Genomic DNA, 15,861 nt, shown 5'->3' on the forward strand with positions numbered 1-15,861 from the left:
ATTATCCTTGATGCCTTTATAATCCAACTAGTGTCAACTAGAAAATGTTTTAGCTCTCCCATGTACTTTTTCCTGAAAAACTTCTTGTATTCAGAAATTTTGGTTGTGACCCTCATTGTGCCCAACATGTTACGGGTCATATGACTAAATGGGGCCACCATTCCTATCTCTGACTGCATTGCTCAGAGTTACCTCTATTGTGCTTCCGCCAGTACAGAGTGCTATCTTCTTGCAGTGATGGCTTACGACCGGTACTTGGCCATATGTAAGCCTTTGCTCTACAACAGAATTATGGGCCGGAATTTTCAGCATAATCTGACTGTCTTTTGCTGGGTGTTTGGGTTTTTATCACAGCTGATCACATTGTATCTTCTGAGTAAACTTGAATTCTGTGGACCCAACACCATCAACCATTACTTCTGTGATCTTGCACCACTTGTGGATCTTGCTTGCTCAGACACCTCGGTTCTTCAGAGAGAAATAGTAATCCTAGCCATCCCTATAATAGTGACACCTTTTATTTCGGTTGTAACAAGCTACATCTATGTTTTGATAGCTATTCTTAGTATGTCGTCTATTACTAGTAGGAAAAAAGCCTTCTCAACATGCAGCTCACACCTCTCTGTGGTAGGTATGTTTTATGGAACCCTAGTGATGATTTATGTGGTCCCATCAAAAGGACACTTACAATCGGTTAACAAGGTCATGTCAATTATGTATACCGTGGTAACACCCTTGTTCAATCCCTTCATATACAGTATAAGAAATAAGGAAATTCGAGATGCCATGAGTATGCTAATAATTATAAGGTGGATGCAAAATAAGAACTAGAAAAACAAAAAAATAATAGACAAACACATGGTGATATTTAATGTTATGCCGCATACACACAATCGGACATGGTCCCATGTTTTTTTCCGACGGATGTTGGCTCAAACGTCTCTTGCATACACACGGTCACACAAAGTTGGTCGGAAATTCCGAACCTCAAGAATGTGTTGACGTAAAACATGTATGACGAGCCGAGAAAAATTAATCCAGTGCTGCTCTTCTGCTTGATTCCGAGCATGCGTGGCACTTTGTGTGTCGGAATTGTCTACACACGATTGGAATTTGGAATCTGGAATCTGGAACAGATTTTGTTGTTGAAAAATTTGAGAACCAGATCTCAAATTTTGTGCGACGAAAATTCAGATGGAAACTGTCGAATGGAGCCTACACACGGTCGGAATTTCCAACAACAAGCTCCGATCACACATTTGCCGTCGGAAAAGTCAGACCGTGTGTACACGGCATTATAATTACTAAAGCAGATTATAGTAAAACTTCTGCTGCCCCTGTTAAGCCAGGAAAGTTGTACCTTTTCCTTACTTCTTTCTTTTCTTTTGTTTTACTTTATTTAATCCAACCAGATACAGGGTAAATAATACATTTTATGGCAATCAGGTATTTAGTCCAGCTCCCCTTAGGTCACTAGACAATTACTATAATTTGAAACCAAAAACATATAATCTGCAAGAAAAAAGAATTTATTGGACATGTAATCGTGTATATACTGACTAGGGATGAGCCGAACACCCCCCTGGTTTGGTTCTCAACAGAACATGCAAACAGGCAAAAAATTTGTGCGGACACCGTTAAAGTCTATGGGACACGAATGTGAAAAATCAAAAGTGTTCATTTTAAAGGCTTATATGAAACTTATTGCCATAAAAACAGTTTGGGGACCCGCTCCTCTCCCAAGGGACATGTATTAATGCAAATAAAAAGTTTTAAAAATGGCCATTTTTTCTGGAGCAGCGATTTTAATAATGTGAAACAATAAAAATGAACTATTCCTTTGAATATTGTGCCTGGGGGTCTCCTTAGTCTGCCTGTAAAGTAGTGCATCTTTCCCATGTTCATAACAGTCCCGCGGTAAAATTCAATATCTAAAGGAAACATTTTCATTTAAAGTTGCTTGCAAATGTAATGTATTGCCGAATCCCGGCAATATAGGTAAAAGTCATTGAAAAAAAAAGCGTGGGTTCCCCCCAGTCCATTACCAGGCCATTATCAGTCAAAATGTAAAAAAAAAATGGCGTGGGGGCCCCCCAAAACCTATACCAGGCCCTTAAGGTCAGGTATGGATTTTTAATGGGAACTCCATGCCAAAATAAAAAAAAATGGCATGGACCCAAAATCCATACTAGACCTTTATCTGAGCACGCAACCTGGCAGGTCACAGGAAAAGGGGGATTGAGAGAGTGCCCCCCCTCCTAAACCGTACCAGGCCACATGCCCTCAACATGGGGGGTGCTTTGGGGTCCTCCCCAAAACACCTGGTCCCCATGTTGATTGGGACAAGGGCCTCTTCCCCACAACCCTTGTAGGGGTCTGCGGGTAGGGTGTCCCTCAATGTAAATCCATCTTCATTCACAGCTTTGACGACCAAAAAAACCCAGAAAAAATAAAAACTCTGCCTCCCATGGGAGGCGTCCTACAACTGCAGCCTGTTCGAAATGACAGCTGTTATAAAGCTGAAGGTGGGGCCACCCGATGATGTAACCAGGTGACCCCACCTCCTTCTGACATCATGTGACGTCACATGACCCCAAAGCACCCTCCTTATGTTGAGGGCATGTGGCCTGGTATGGTTCAGGAGGGGGGGGGCTCTATCGCCCCCTCCTTTTCCTGTGGCCTGCCAGGTTATGTGCTCGGATAATGGTCTGGTATGGATTTTTGGGGGGACCCCCATGCCATTGTTTTTATTTTGGCGGGGGGTTCCCCTTTAAATACATACCAGACCTGAAGGGCCAGGTAATTGATTGGTGGGGAAGGGAAACTTGTTTCAGTCATTTTTATGTATATTGCCGGGATACAGCAATACATTATAGCCGCAAACTGTTTTAATTGAAATTTTTTTCCTTTAGAAATGTAATTTTGCTGCTCTCATTCATTACACTATATACCGCCGCTATGTTAGCAGCTTTACATAGTGTGGGGCATGCACTTAGCCCCCTGAGCCACGATTGGCCAAAGGCACCCTGTGATTGGCCAAAGCATGCTTTGGCCAATCAGCAGCCGTCAATGCACTGCAATCTCGCAGTGCATTATAGGGGGTTCCGTGGGTGCTCGAATTTCCTTGCGAATGCCCCATAATGTTCGGAATTCGATGAACGGCAAACACCCAATGTTCAAGTTTGACTTGAACCATGGGCTCATCTCTAATACAGGCTTGCCATAGTATTAGGGTCTTCACCCTGTTGAGATCTTTTTTTTTAACAATAAGCCAGTAAAGGTCTACAAAAGAAAATTAAGAAACAGAAGAGAAAGGGGAGAAGGGAAAACAAAATGGAGTAAAAAAAAAGAATAGAAAGGGAATGGGGGGTGGGGAGAAGAATGAAAGTATGAGAAAGAGGGGAATTAATTGGGAGAAGGGAAAGGCAGGGAGGTTCAGCTCTTCCCTCCAATGTTAACATCCTTCCTGGCTTTCTTTCTTCTTTTTTTTTTCTTCCTGCCTATCTCTCACCTGCTGTTCATATCACTCTTTCACAAAACAAGGGGGGCTGGTCACCATAGTAAAAAGCTTATTTATTGAAAGATCTGAAGTATAGTTACACCACCATAGGACTACACAACCTATAATAAATTTTGCCTAAGAGAGCCTTATGATCCTATTAATAATTTCCTTGTGGGAGGGAAACGTGTAGCGCTATGATAGTGATGCAATAGCGTTGTGTAGCCCTATGGTGGAGTAAATATGTTTCAGATCTTCCAGAAAACTTACAATCTCATAATTTTTCCTCCCCTACATGCCCCTGCCCCTGATCTCTCTGTCCAGATTGATGGCACAACTATAAGCCCATCCCCGCATGCCAAGGTTCTAGGTGTAATGCTGGACTCTGGTCTATCCTTTTAGCCTCACATCCAATCACTGTCCAAATCTCTGCAACACCTCCAAAATACACCCCTTTGTAACCAATGACACCACAAAGGTTCTAATTCACTCCCTAGTCATTTCCCGCCTTGACTGCTGCAATTCCCTTCTCATTGGCTTACCTTTATATAGGAAATCTCCCTTCAGTCCATCATGAACGCTGCTGCCAGACTCATCCACCATACAAACTGCTCAATGACTGCTACCCCTCTCTGCCAACCCCTCCAATGGCTTCAACTCACCCAACAAATTAAGTTCAGATTACTAACAATAACAATGGTAATTGTAATCGTTCTCTTTGTTCCTCCCAAGACCTCCTGCTCTCTAGCTCTATTGCCCCCTCCTCCCACTTTTCCCTTGCCTCTCCCATCTGAAAAAGAGAATTGTTACTCTACATAAAGATGGCCTAGGCCAGTGATGGCGAGCCTTGGCACCCCAGATGTTTTGGAACTACATTTCCCATAATGCTCATGCACTCTGCTGTCTATTTGAGCATCATGGGAAATGCAGTTCCAAAACATCTAGGGTGCCAAGGTTCGCCATCACTGGCCTAGGCTATAAGAAGATTGCCAAGACCCTGAAACTGTAGCACAGTGGCCAAGACCATACAACGGTTTAACAGGACAGGTTCCACTCAGAAAAGGCCTCGCCATTGGCGACCTAAGAAGTTGAGTGCACGTGCTCAGCGTCATATCCAGAGGTTGTCTTTGGGAAATAGATGTATAAGTTCTGGCAGCATTACTGCAGAGATTGAAGGGGTGGGGTGTCAGCCTGTCAGTGCTCAGACTATATGTTGCACACTGCATCAAAATTGGTCTGCATGGCTGTCATCCCTGAAGGAAGCCGAAGATGATGCACAAGAAAGCCCGCAAGCAGTTTGCCGAAGACAAGCAGACTAAGGACATGGATTACTGGAACCATGTCCTGTGGTCTGACGAGACCAAGATAAAATTATAAACTTATTTGGTTCAGATTGTGTCAATTGTTTGTGGGGGCAGCCAGATGATGAGTACAAAGACAATTATGTCTTGGCTACAGTCAAGCATGGTGGTGGGAGTGTCATGGTCTGCGGCTGCATGAGTGCTCCTGGCACTGGGGAGCTACAGTTCACTGAGGGAACCATAAATGCCAGCATGTGCTGTGACATACTGAAGCAGAGCATGATCTCCTTTGTTCGGAGACTGGGCCACAGGACAGTATTCCAACATGATAATGACCCCAAATATACCTCCAAGATGACCACTGCCTTGGTAAAGAAGCTGAGGGTAAAGGTGATGAACTGACCAAGCATGTCTCCAGACCTAAACCCTATTGAGCATCTGTGGGGCATCCTCAAACGGAAGGTGGAGGAGCGCAAGGTCTCTAATATCCACCAGCTCCATGAAGCCATCATGGAGAAGTGGAAAAGGACTCCAATGGCAACCTGTAAAGCGCTGGTGAACTCCATGCCCAAGACAGTTAAAGCAGTGCTGGAAAAGAATGGTGGCCACACAAAATCTTTGGACCAAATTTGGACATTTTCACTTAGGGGTGTATTCACTTTTGTAGCCAGTGGTTTAGACATTAATGGCTGTGTGTTGAGTTATTTTGAGGGAACATATACAAGCTGTACAGTCACTACTTTACATTGTAGCAAAGTGTAATTTCTTCAGTGTTGTCACATGAAAACATATAATAAAATATTTACAAAAATGTGAGTGGTGTAATCACTTTTGTCAGATACTGTATATATATATATATATATATATATATATATATATATCCAAAAGAATGTAAATTTTTCAATTTAAAAAATAGCTTTGGTCCATGTGGGTTATGCTGGTATTAGAGCGGAAGTAGTTAAAGTCAATCTAAAACTTTTTGGGAGAAGGAAAGGGTTCTTTGCAGTCTCTGTATCCACTAGGAAGATTGCAACATACAAAGCCATCCACAACTCTGCCCTGAGCTACATCACCAATCCTGTCTCCAAATATCACCCACTCCAGTCACGTCACTCCCGCACACGTGTGCAGGAGCCAATGGCATGGGCCCTATAGGAATGGTATGATCATGGCCTTTTTGCAGTGCACATGTACGGATGACATCGGTGCAAGTGTATATATGGTAAATATCTCCTAAACCAGTGATGGCGAACCTTGGCACCCCAGATGTTTTGGAACTACATTTCCCATGATGCTCATGCACTCTGCAGTGTAGTTGAGCATCATGGGAAATGTAGTTCCAAAGCATCTGGAGTGCCAAGGTTCGCCATCACTGTCCTAAACCATGCAGGTTTAGGAGATATTTCCAGTACCTACAGGTAAGCCTTATTATAGCATGGGTGGGCGAAACAACATTACCTTACGGTGGCCGCGATGATTGGATTAGTTTCAGAACCGATCAGTCTCCAGGCCTGGACCAATGATTTCTTGCCTGGATTTGCTGATTGGTTCTGACGAATGAAATGCTTCGTCATCCGTGATGTCATCTCCCTCTCTGGAATCCTTTTCCGTTCCAGAGAGAGGAGAGAGGACATGCAAATGTGAGTTGCACCAACACTAACCTGACACAGTACACACAGGCACACATTTCACCCCCAGATCACCCCCCAGTTAACCCCTTCACTCCCCGTCACTGTGTCACCCAGTGCAGTGTTCATATTTTTCTTTGATCACTGTACTGGTGTCATTTGTGACACTAATCAGCATTAGGGTACTTAGTAGTAGGCCCAGATAGATCTAGGGACCCCCCTATAGTCTACTAATAAAGGTATTAGTGTCCCAGGTGACCCTGGTTAGTTAGTTATTTTTTTATAGCATCAGGGCACCCGCGGTACATTACCTAATAAAAGGTTTAACCCCCTGATCACCCGGCGGGTGATATCAGTTAGGTTTTAGCATCAGTTAGGGTCTGCATCGCCCCAGGCAACGTCAGATTAGTGGCAGTAGCGCTATTACCCAGGAATGCACCATACACCTCCATTAGTAGTATAGTGTCTGAACGGATCAAAATCTTTGCTCTATTCAGAACTATATTAGCGTCCCCAATAGTTTAGGGTTCCCAAAAATGTAGCGTTAGCGGGATCAGCCCAAATACCTGCTAGCACCTGCGTTTAGCCCCTCCGCCCAGCACAGCCCACCCTAGTGCAGTATTAATCGATCACTGTCACTTACAAAACACTAAACACATAACTGCAGCATTTGCAGAGTCAGGCCTGATCCCTGTGAACCCTAACAGTTTTTTTGGTAGCATTTGAAGCAGTTGCTGTCAGTCAAGTGTTCTTTTTTCCTGTGAGTCTCACTAGTTGTACCAGTAAATTTAGAGGCCAAAATGTTAAATCGAAGGTACACTAGTGAAGAGGCCTACATGTTTCTGAGCATGACAGATGAGAGAGAAGAGGAACTCACCCATCTGTCAGATTCAGGCTCAGAATACGAACCTGTAGACAGCAGCGGCACCCTGACAGATAGCTCTGATGACGGAGTAGTGGTCCCTGCCAAGGTCAGGTGTACCTGACCCTATTCTTCAGCTGTTGTTGAGGTGCAAGAGCCGTAGGGCTCTCGTATAGAGCAGAGAGGCAGTACTAGTGCTGCTCATCTTTCTGGTGAACTGGCAAGCACCAGAGTCTTAGTACATCTTGGTCGTACATCCAGCACTGCAGTAACACTTGGTGACGTGGCGAGTTCCATAAGTGTAGTTCAAGCTGGTGAGGTGGCTAGCACAACTAGTGTCCCGCAGCCACCAAGAAGGCGAAGACAAGTCTGTCAAACCCATAGTGCCCTTCCTGCTGCATTTGCCAATCCGAATTGGGAGCCCACCACTTCTGCAGCACCCGCACTTCCCCTATTCACTGGCCAACCCAGAATTCAGGTGGAAACAGTTGATTTTACGTCACTTGATTTTTATTCGCTGTTTTTCACGGAAGATCTCTATAGATCTATTGTGGAACAAAGCAATTTGTATGCTGGTCAATTCATCACCGCTAATCCCCAGTTGACCCTTTCCAGACATTGGAGACCTATTACAGTCTCAAAATGTAAGAATTTCCTAGGCCTATCCCTCCTCATGGGCATAACTAAAAAAAGTGAGTCGTGTTAATATTGGGCCGCTGACCCAATTCACCATATGCAGATCTTGCGGTTCATGTATTTCAATGACAATGAACTCTGTCATCCTCGGGGTGACCCTGAATACAAAATTCGGTCCCTCGTAAACCACTTGAACCAGCAGTTTGCAGCCTTGTTTACTCCAGCCTTGTTTACTCAAGTTGTCTGCGTTGATGAGTCCCTGCTTAAGTTTTCTGGCCATTTGTCATTCAAATAGTATCTTCCCAGCAAGCGTGCCAGATACGGGGTCAAGATGTATAAACTCTGTGACAGAGCAACAGGCTATACATATAGTTTTGTGGTTTACGAGGGAAGAGATAGTTACATAGGGCCGGAGAACTGCCCAGACTACATAGGAAGCGCTGGTAAGATTGTGTGGGACTTGATGTCACCCTTATTTGGACCACTTGTATGTGGACAATTATTACACAAGAGTGCCACTTTTTAGTCACTTGTTTGATCATGGAATTGACGCATGTGGCACCGTGTGATATAATCGATGGTGCTTACCCCAGCGGCTTGTAGATTCCCATCTTAGGCTGGAGGAGAGAGCCTGCTTGAGATGTAATAATTTGCTTGCTGTGAAGTGGAGGGATGATAAGAATGTTTTTGTTCTGTCCTCCCTTCCAGACATGATGGTCCAAATTCAAACGGCAACTGGTGTTGTGGCGAAACCCCTCTGTGTCCACAAATACAACCTTAACATGGAAGGGGTGGCCCTCAACCACCAGTTGTTGGCGCCGTACCTAATTGCCCGTAAGGCCAGGCGCTGGTATAAAAAAGTGTCTGTATATTTATTCCAATTGGCTCTGCTGAATGCTTATGTGGTATACAAAGCTTCAGGACAAACTGGATCCTTCCTTAAATTTCAGGAAGAGATCATCACAGACCTTCTGTTTCCAGACGGTGCTGTGGCCCGACTTCCCAATCCAAATGAAGTGAGCCGGCTGCATTTTCTAAATGTCCTCCCTGGTACCCCTACCCCTACCCAAAGAAAATCCAAAAGAAGATGTCGTGTCTGAAGAAATAGCACATATAGGCATGACACCCACTTTTATTGTCTCTTCTGTCCTGACCAACCTGGTCTTTGCATTGGTGAATGTTTTGAATGCTACCACACACTAGTGGAGTATTAGCATAGGGTACAGCACTACACAGTCCTAGGGCACACTAACACAGGATCTCGAAATATCAGATGGCCATCATATTTTGAGAGACCCTAGTGCAAAAAAGGAAAACACACAGAAAAAATTTAAAAAGTCAAAAATAGTTGTGGTTTTATTTTTCTTCTCTCTCTCTTATGTTCGCTCTCTATTGTCCGCTCTTATGTTTGCTCTCTATTGTTCTATATCTATTGTTCTCTCTCTATTGTTACTGTATTTTTCACTTGTGACAAAAAATAAAATATTCATTGGGCTCAACATGCCTCTCAGCAATGTCTACTTTCCAAAATGGGGTCATTTGGGGGGAGGGGGGGGTTGTGCTGCCATTTTAGCACCTCCAGAAATGAGATAGGCAGTCATAAACGAAAGGCTGCATAAATTCCAGAAAATGTACCCTAGTTTGTAGACTCTATAACTTTAGCGCAAACCAATAAATATACACTTATTGCAATTTTTTGTACCATTTTTTACCTAAATGTATGACTAAAATTGAGGTTGGATTTGGATTTGGATTTTTTTTTCCAACAGTTTTGGCGTTTATATCGCAAAAAAAAAAAAATCACAGAGACAATCAAATACCATCAAAAGAAAGCTCTATTTGTGGGAAAAAAGGACGCAAATTTAGTTTGGGTACAGAATTGTATGACCGTGCAATTACTAGACATGTGCAGAGTAAAATATTTCGTTTCGGAATTTCGTTTTCGTCTGAAAACTTAATTTATTTAGTTACTCCCGAAATTCGTTTTTATTTATTTCGTTTTTCGTTCAAAAATTGCATTCGTCCGAAAATCCACATGAATTACGGTCGAATCTGTCTTGGAAGGCTTATGGTGTCTGTCGAATGTATAAAGAAGATTCGACGGAGCTAACTATATAGCATACTTTAGAACCCTATTAAAGTCTATGGGACTCCAACGTTCAAAATCTAAAGTGCTAATTTTAAAGGCTAATTTGCAAGTTACTGTCCTAAAAAGTGTTTGGGGACCCGGGTCCTGCCCCAGGGGACATGTATCAATGCAAAAAAAAGTTTTAAAAACGGCCGTTTTTTCGGGAGCAGTGATTTTAATAATGATTAAAGTGAAACAATAAAAGTGTAATATTCCTTTAAATTTCGTAGGGGGGGGTTGTCTATAGTATGCCTGTGAAGGGGCGCATGTTTCCCGTGCTTAGAATTGTCCCTGCACAAAGTGTCATTTATGCAGGAAAAAAAGTCCTTTAAAATCACTCGCAGCTATAATGAATTGTCGGCTCCCGTAATACAGAGAACACTCATTGAAAGTCATTGATAAAAAAATAAATAAATAAATAAAAAAAAAAAAAAGCGTGGGGGTCCCCCAAATTCAATTACCAGGCCCTTCAGGTCTGGTATGGATATTAAGGAGAACCCTGCCTCAAATTTAAGAAAAAATTTGACGTGGGGTTCCCCCTAAATATCCATAACCAGACCCTTCAGGTCTGGTATGGATATTAAGGGGAACCCCGCGTCAAATTAAAAAAAAAATTGACGTGGGGTTCCCCCTAAAAATCCATACCAGACCCTTTATCCGAGCACGCAACCTGGCAGGCCGCAGGAAAAGAGGGGGGGACGAGAAAGCGCCCCCCCCTCCCTCCTGAACCGTACCAGGCCACATGCCCTCAACATTGGAGGATGCTTTGGGGGTCCGTGACCCCTCAAAGCACCTTGTCCCCATGTTGATGAGGACAAGGGCCTCATCCCCACAACCCTGGCCGGTGGTTGTGGAGGTCTGCGGGCGGGGGGCTTATCAGAATCTGGAAGCCCCCTTTAACAAGGGGACCCCCAGATCCCGGCCCCCCCCCTGTTTGAAATGGTAAGGGGGTACAAAAGTACCCCTACCATTTCACAAAGAAAGTGTAAAAAATGTTTAAATAAAACAAACACACTTTTTAAAAATTCCTTTATTAAAAATAAAAAAAGATTCCAGCGGCGGTAATCCACTCTTGCTATCCAGCGACGGACGGTCAGCTCTCCATCGATGTCTAATGTCATCCAGCGCAGCGCAGCATCCTTCTTCTGTCTCCTCCACGGAGACACTGGAGGCATTCCGGCGCTGACGTTTCTTATATACGGAGGGCGGGGCCACCCGTCACCTGACCCCGCCCCCCTCTGACGCAAGGGGAAACCCGGGGTTCCCCGTGACGTATGGGTGACCCCGCCCCCCTCTGATGTAACGGAAACCTGCCTGTGTTACATCAGAGGGGTGCGGGTCACCCCTACGTCACAGGGAACCCCGGGTTTCCCCTTGCGTCAGAGGGGGGCGGGGTCAGGTGACGGGTGGCCCCGCCCACCCTATATAAGAAACGTCAAGCCGCCGGAATGTCTGTAGTGTCTCCTCCACGGAGACAGAAGAAGGATGCTGCGCTGCGCTGGATGACATTAGACATCGATGGAGAGCTGACCGTCCGTCGCTGGATAGCAAGAGTGGATTACCGCCGCTGGAATCTTTTTTTTATTTTTAATAAAGGAATTTTTCAAAAGTGTGTTTGTTTTATTTAACCATTTTTTACACTTTCTTTGTGAAATGGTAGGGGTACTTTTGTACCCCCTTACCATTTCAAACAGGGGGGGGGGCGGGATCTGGGGGTCCCCTTGTTAAAGGGGGCTTCCAGATTCTGATAAGCCCCCCGCCCGCAGACCTCCACAACCACCGGCCAGGGTTGTGGGGATGAGGCCCTTGTCCTCATCAACATGGGGACAAGGTGCTTTGAGGGGTCACGGACCCCCAAAGCATCCTCCCAATGTTGAGGGCATGTGGCCTGGTACGGTTCAGGAGGGAGGGGGGGCCGCTCTCTCGTCCCCCCCTCTTTTCCTGCGGCCTGCCAGGTTGCGTGCTCGGATAAAGGGTCTGGTATGGATTTTTAGGGGGAACCCCATGTCAAATTTTTTTTAAATTTGATGCGGGGTTCCCCTTAATATCCATACCAGACCTGAAGGGTCTGGTTATGGATATTTAGGGGGAACCCCACGTCAAATTTTTTCTTAAATTTGAGGCAGGGTTCCCCTTAATATCCATACCAGACCTGAAGGGCCTGGAAATTGAATTTGGGGGACCCCCACGCTTTTTTTTTTATTTATTTATTTATTTTTTTATCAATGACTTTCAATGAGTGTTCTCTGTATTACGGAGCCGACAATTCATAATAGCTGCGAGTGATTTTAAAGGACTTTTTTTCCTGCATAAATGACACTTTGTGCAGGGACAGTTCTAAGCACGGGAAACATGCGCCCCTTCACAGGCATACTATAGACAACCCCCCCCTACGAAATTTAAAGGAATATTACACTTTTATTGTTTCACTTTAATCATTATTAAAATCACTGCTCCCGAAAAAACGGCCGTTTTTAAAACTTTTTTTTGCATTGATACATGTCCCCTGGGGCAGGACCCGGGTCCCCAAACACTTTTTAGGACAGTAACTTGCAGAATCTTTTCTCTCTGTCAAATCTTTTTTCTCTGTCGAATATTTTCTCTATATAATCTTGGACTAATAGAGGTAAGGTTAAGCACATTCGACCACAGGTTCTATAGACAGATTGTTATCGTCAGAGTCATGTCGAATCTCCTATTCTATATCGAACTGTTGTAACAATGAAAACGAAAATAAAGCATTTATTTATGTCGGATCTTTCGTTTTTCGGATTTTGTGCTTTCGTTATCGTTTGTCAAAACGAAAACGAAAATAGCTGAAATTCGGACGAAAATGCATTCGGACGAAAACGAATGCACATGTCTAGCAATTACCAGTTAAAGCAGCGCAGTGCTAAATTGTAAAAAGCTCTCTGGTCAGTGAGCAGCCAAATCTTCCGGGGCTGAAGTGGTTAAATGGAGTTAGTGGCGGAGTCTGTGACACATGCTGGGGTGGAAAGCATTGCAGTGAAACTGGGGGGTCCCACAGGACCCCACATTATATTGACATATTGCTGTCCAACTGACAGTACAGTGTAGTTATTTTTGTTCCCCTTTTTGCTATGGTATTAACTGGATCTTATACTGCTATACCACGTTACTTACTGTGGCTGTGGCCTCTGGCCTACGCAGTGCAGTGCTCCCCAGAATCTGCCATTACTGTTATAGTACCTACCTGAAGCTCCTGAAGAAACGCGTTCAGCGTGAAACATGTAGAGCATTGAGCTTTCAAGCTCCTCTACCCACGACACCAATCCACACCAGGCCTATTATATATACATCACCCTTTCTATTTAAGTCGAGGTACAATATGTTGAAGATGTCTATATATGGGAGTTTGTCTAGCTTATCTTGCTAGCAATTTTAATTGCACTGTTGTGTTGTTGTTTTTTAAAAACTTTGTATCAATAAATTATTTTATTTAAATAGTTTTGTATACTGTGGTGCCTAAAAAGTCCATCTTGAGTTCAATCATTCTTGTATACTTCCAATTCAGGACATGGCACTGTTGATTACTTTTTCTCATCCAAAGTGCCACCTTGTGGTGATGCTCCTCTTTGAAATTTAATCTATGTCTGTTGGTGCCACATTCTGCATCATTACTCTGTAAGTGAACAAGGGTAGGTCCACAACATCCTGATGTCCTAAGTCTTCTGGGATCCAGGTATGTAAACACAAAACACTAAGCCCTTGTACACACGGTCAGAGATTCCGGCGGAATGTATCCGATCGGAGCGTTTTGTCGGATATTCCGACTGTGTGTGGTCTGTATCGGACGGTTTCTGCCGGAATATCCGTCAGACCAACTTTTCCAACTTGCCGGAAATATTTTCCGTCAAAATGCTCCGATTGGACATACTCCGATCATGTGTAGCCTACTCTGACGGACAAAGTGCCACTCATGCTCAGATCAAATTCTTAGACCAAAGCTATTGGCTACTAGCCTGAACGTAGTCCCGTTGTAACGAAATAACGTCATCACGTTATGTACAATCGGATTTTCCGACAACTTAGTCCGACCGTGTGTATGCAACATCACTTCCGGACCTCTTCTGGAATTAATCCGTCGGAATTACTCCGACGGATTTGGTAGTCGCAATCTCCGACTGTGTGTACAAGGGCTAAGAACATCTAGTGGTAGAAAGGATTTATTGTGGGGAACAGTAGTGAATAGAAGGTGAATGCTGCAGCCATAGCCGTTTTATATTATAAACATCTGATGGTCAGATTTGGGTTCTAGGTCATCTTGTTTCATTTTTTTTTTTTTTTTGATATCCTAGTCCACTGTTTTATGTTTATTGGCTTGACAAAGGAAAATAAAGAGAAAGCTGTGGTAAAACCAACAGGAATACATCCCTAAAGAAATTACACAAATGTAATCCCATTGGAATAAAAGTTTCACAGCCTCTAATCTACACAATTATGACCATTGGGAAAATAATTCCTGGTGTTTTTTTTTTTTTTAATCCAGTTTCCACATAAAGACTGAATAAATATCTGAGATTCCTTGCAGCTAGAAGCTAGAAGTCTTGATACTTATAAACAATGTTCTGTTTTTTCAGTTTTAGATTTGTAAGGACTTTTTATAGTCACTATTGTCCACTGTATTATGGCACATTTCCTAATCCTCCTTCTATTGGCCTGTATTTTCAAATTAAAGGATTTGAGAATTTAAATTTTTCCCACACATATGGAATTCATGTGCTACGATGAACAGGGATGCACCAGGCCCCTGCTGTGAGCCGCATCGTGCAACAGTTTGAACCCAGCCTAGAGTCCTGTAGGTTGTGAGGTGGTGCCTCCATGGATTGGATTTGTTTTTTCAGCAAATGCCACCAAATCTTCATTGAATTGAGATCTAGAAAATTTGGAGTCAACACCTCAAACTCATTGTTGTGTTCCTCACACCATTCTTTGACCATTTTGGGTCCCTGCCATCAGGGAAGACCGTTTCCACGAAGGGAACAATGTTTAGGTAGGTAGTATGTATCAAGGAGTATTCACATAAATGGCAGGACCCAAGATTTCCCAGCAGAACTTTGCCCAACCCATCATACTGTTGGCTTGCCTTCTTCCAAAATTGCATTCTGATACCATTTCTTTCCCAGATAAATGACTCACACACACCCAGCCATTTACATGATGTGATTCATCAGACCACCCTCTTCCATTGTTCCATGGGCACGTTCCAATGCTCACATATCTATTGTAGGCACTTTTGGCTTAGGACACTGGTCAGCGTGGGCACCCTGCAGCTATGCAGTCCCATACTGTATACAACAAATTTCAACACATCAACTTCAGGGACAACATATTTATTTGCTGCCTAAGATCTCAAACGTAATACAATAATTATGAACAGATGTTAGTAAAGAAATAAATTAACCAAAAAAAAAGAATGGTTAGCTTTTAAAGAAGGCAAACATTTTCACTGCAAATTGTATCTAGCAGACATGTGTTTTTTGGGCCACATATGGCCTTCTTGTTCCTTTTTTCTTGCCTGCTGTAATTGAAGAATTTCAATTACATAAAGCCCCTGCTGCCTTCCAATTGATAAAATTTAAAACCAGTTTACCATTTCTTTGAGATAAAATTTATTTCAATTATCAAATTGTTTTTTTTTTTTTTATTGGAATGAATTAGGTATGAATCTCTGTATACAAAACCCAGCCCTTTTTACATTTTATTCTGCTCAGTTTGGCCCACTGATTCATTTGAGCTCGGTCAATAGTTTTCCAATTGTACCTTAGCAACATTTTTAATAATAC

The 15,861-nt window shown here is 43.3% G+C and overlaps 1 protein-coding gene across 1 annotated transcript in view; it reads left to right on the top strand.

Moving 5' to 3' along the window:
• Positions 1-15,861, top strand: part of LOC143962364 (olfactory receptor 5G26-like) — a 32,505-nt gene that overhangs the window by 15,273 nt on the left and 1,371 nt on the right. The window lies entirely within an intron of this gene.

The sequence above is a fragment of the Lithobates pipiens genome, unplaced genomic scaffold (genome assembly GCF_037356315.1).
Source record: "Lithobates pipiens isolate NorthernLeopardFrog02 unplaced genomic scaffold, aLitPip1_a1.2 Scaffold_8, whole genome shotgun sequence".
NCBI lineage: Eukaryota > Metazoa > Chordata > Amphibia > Anura > Ranidae > Lithobates > Lithobates pipiens.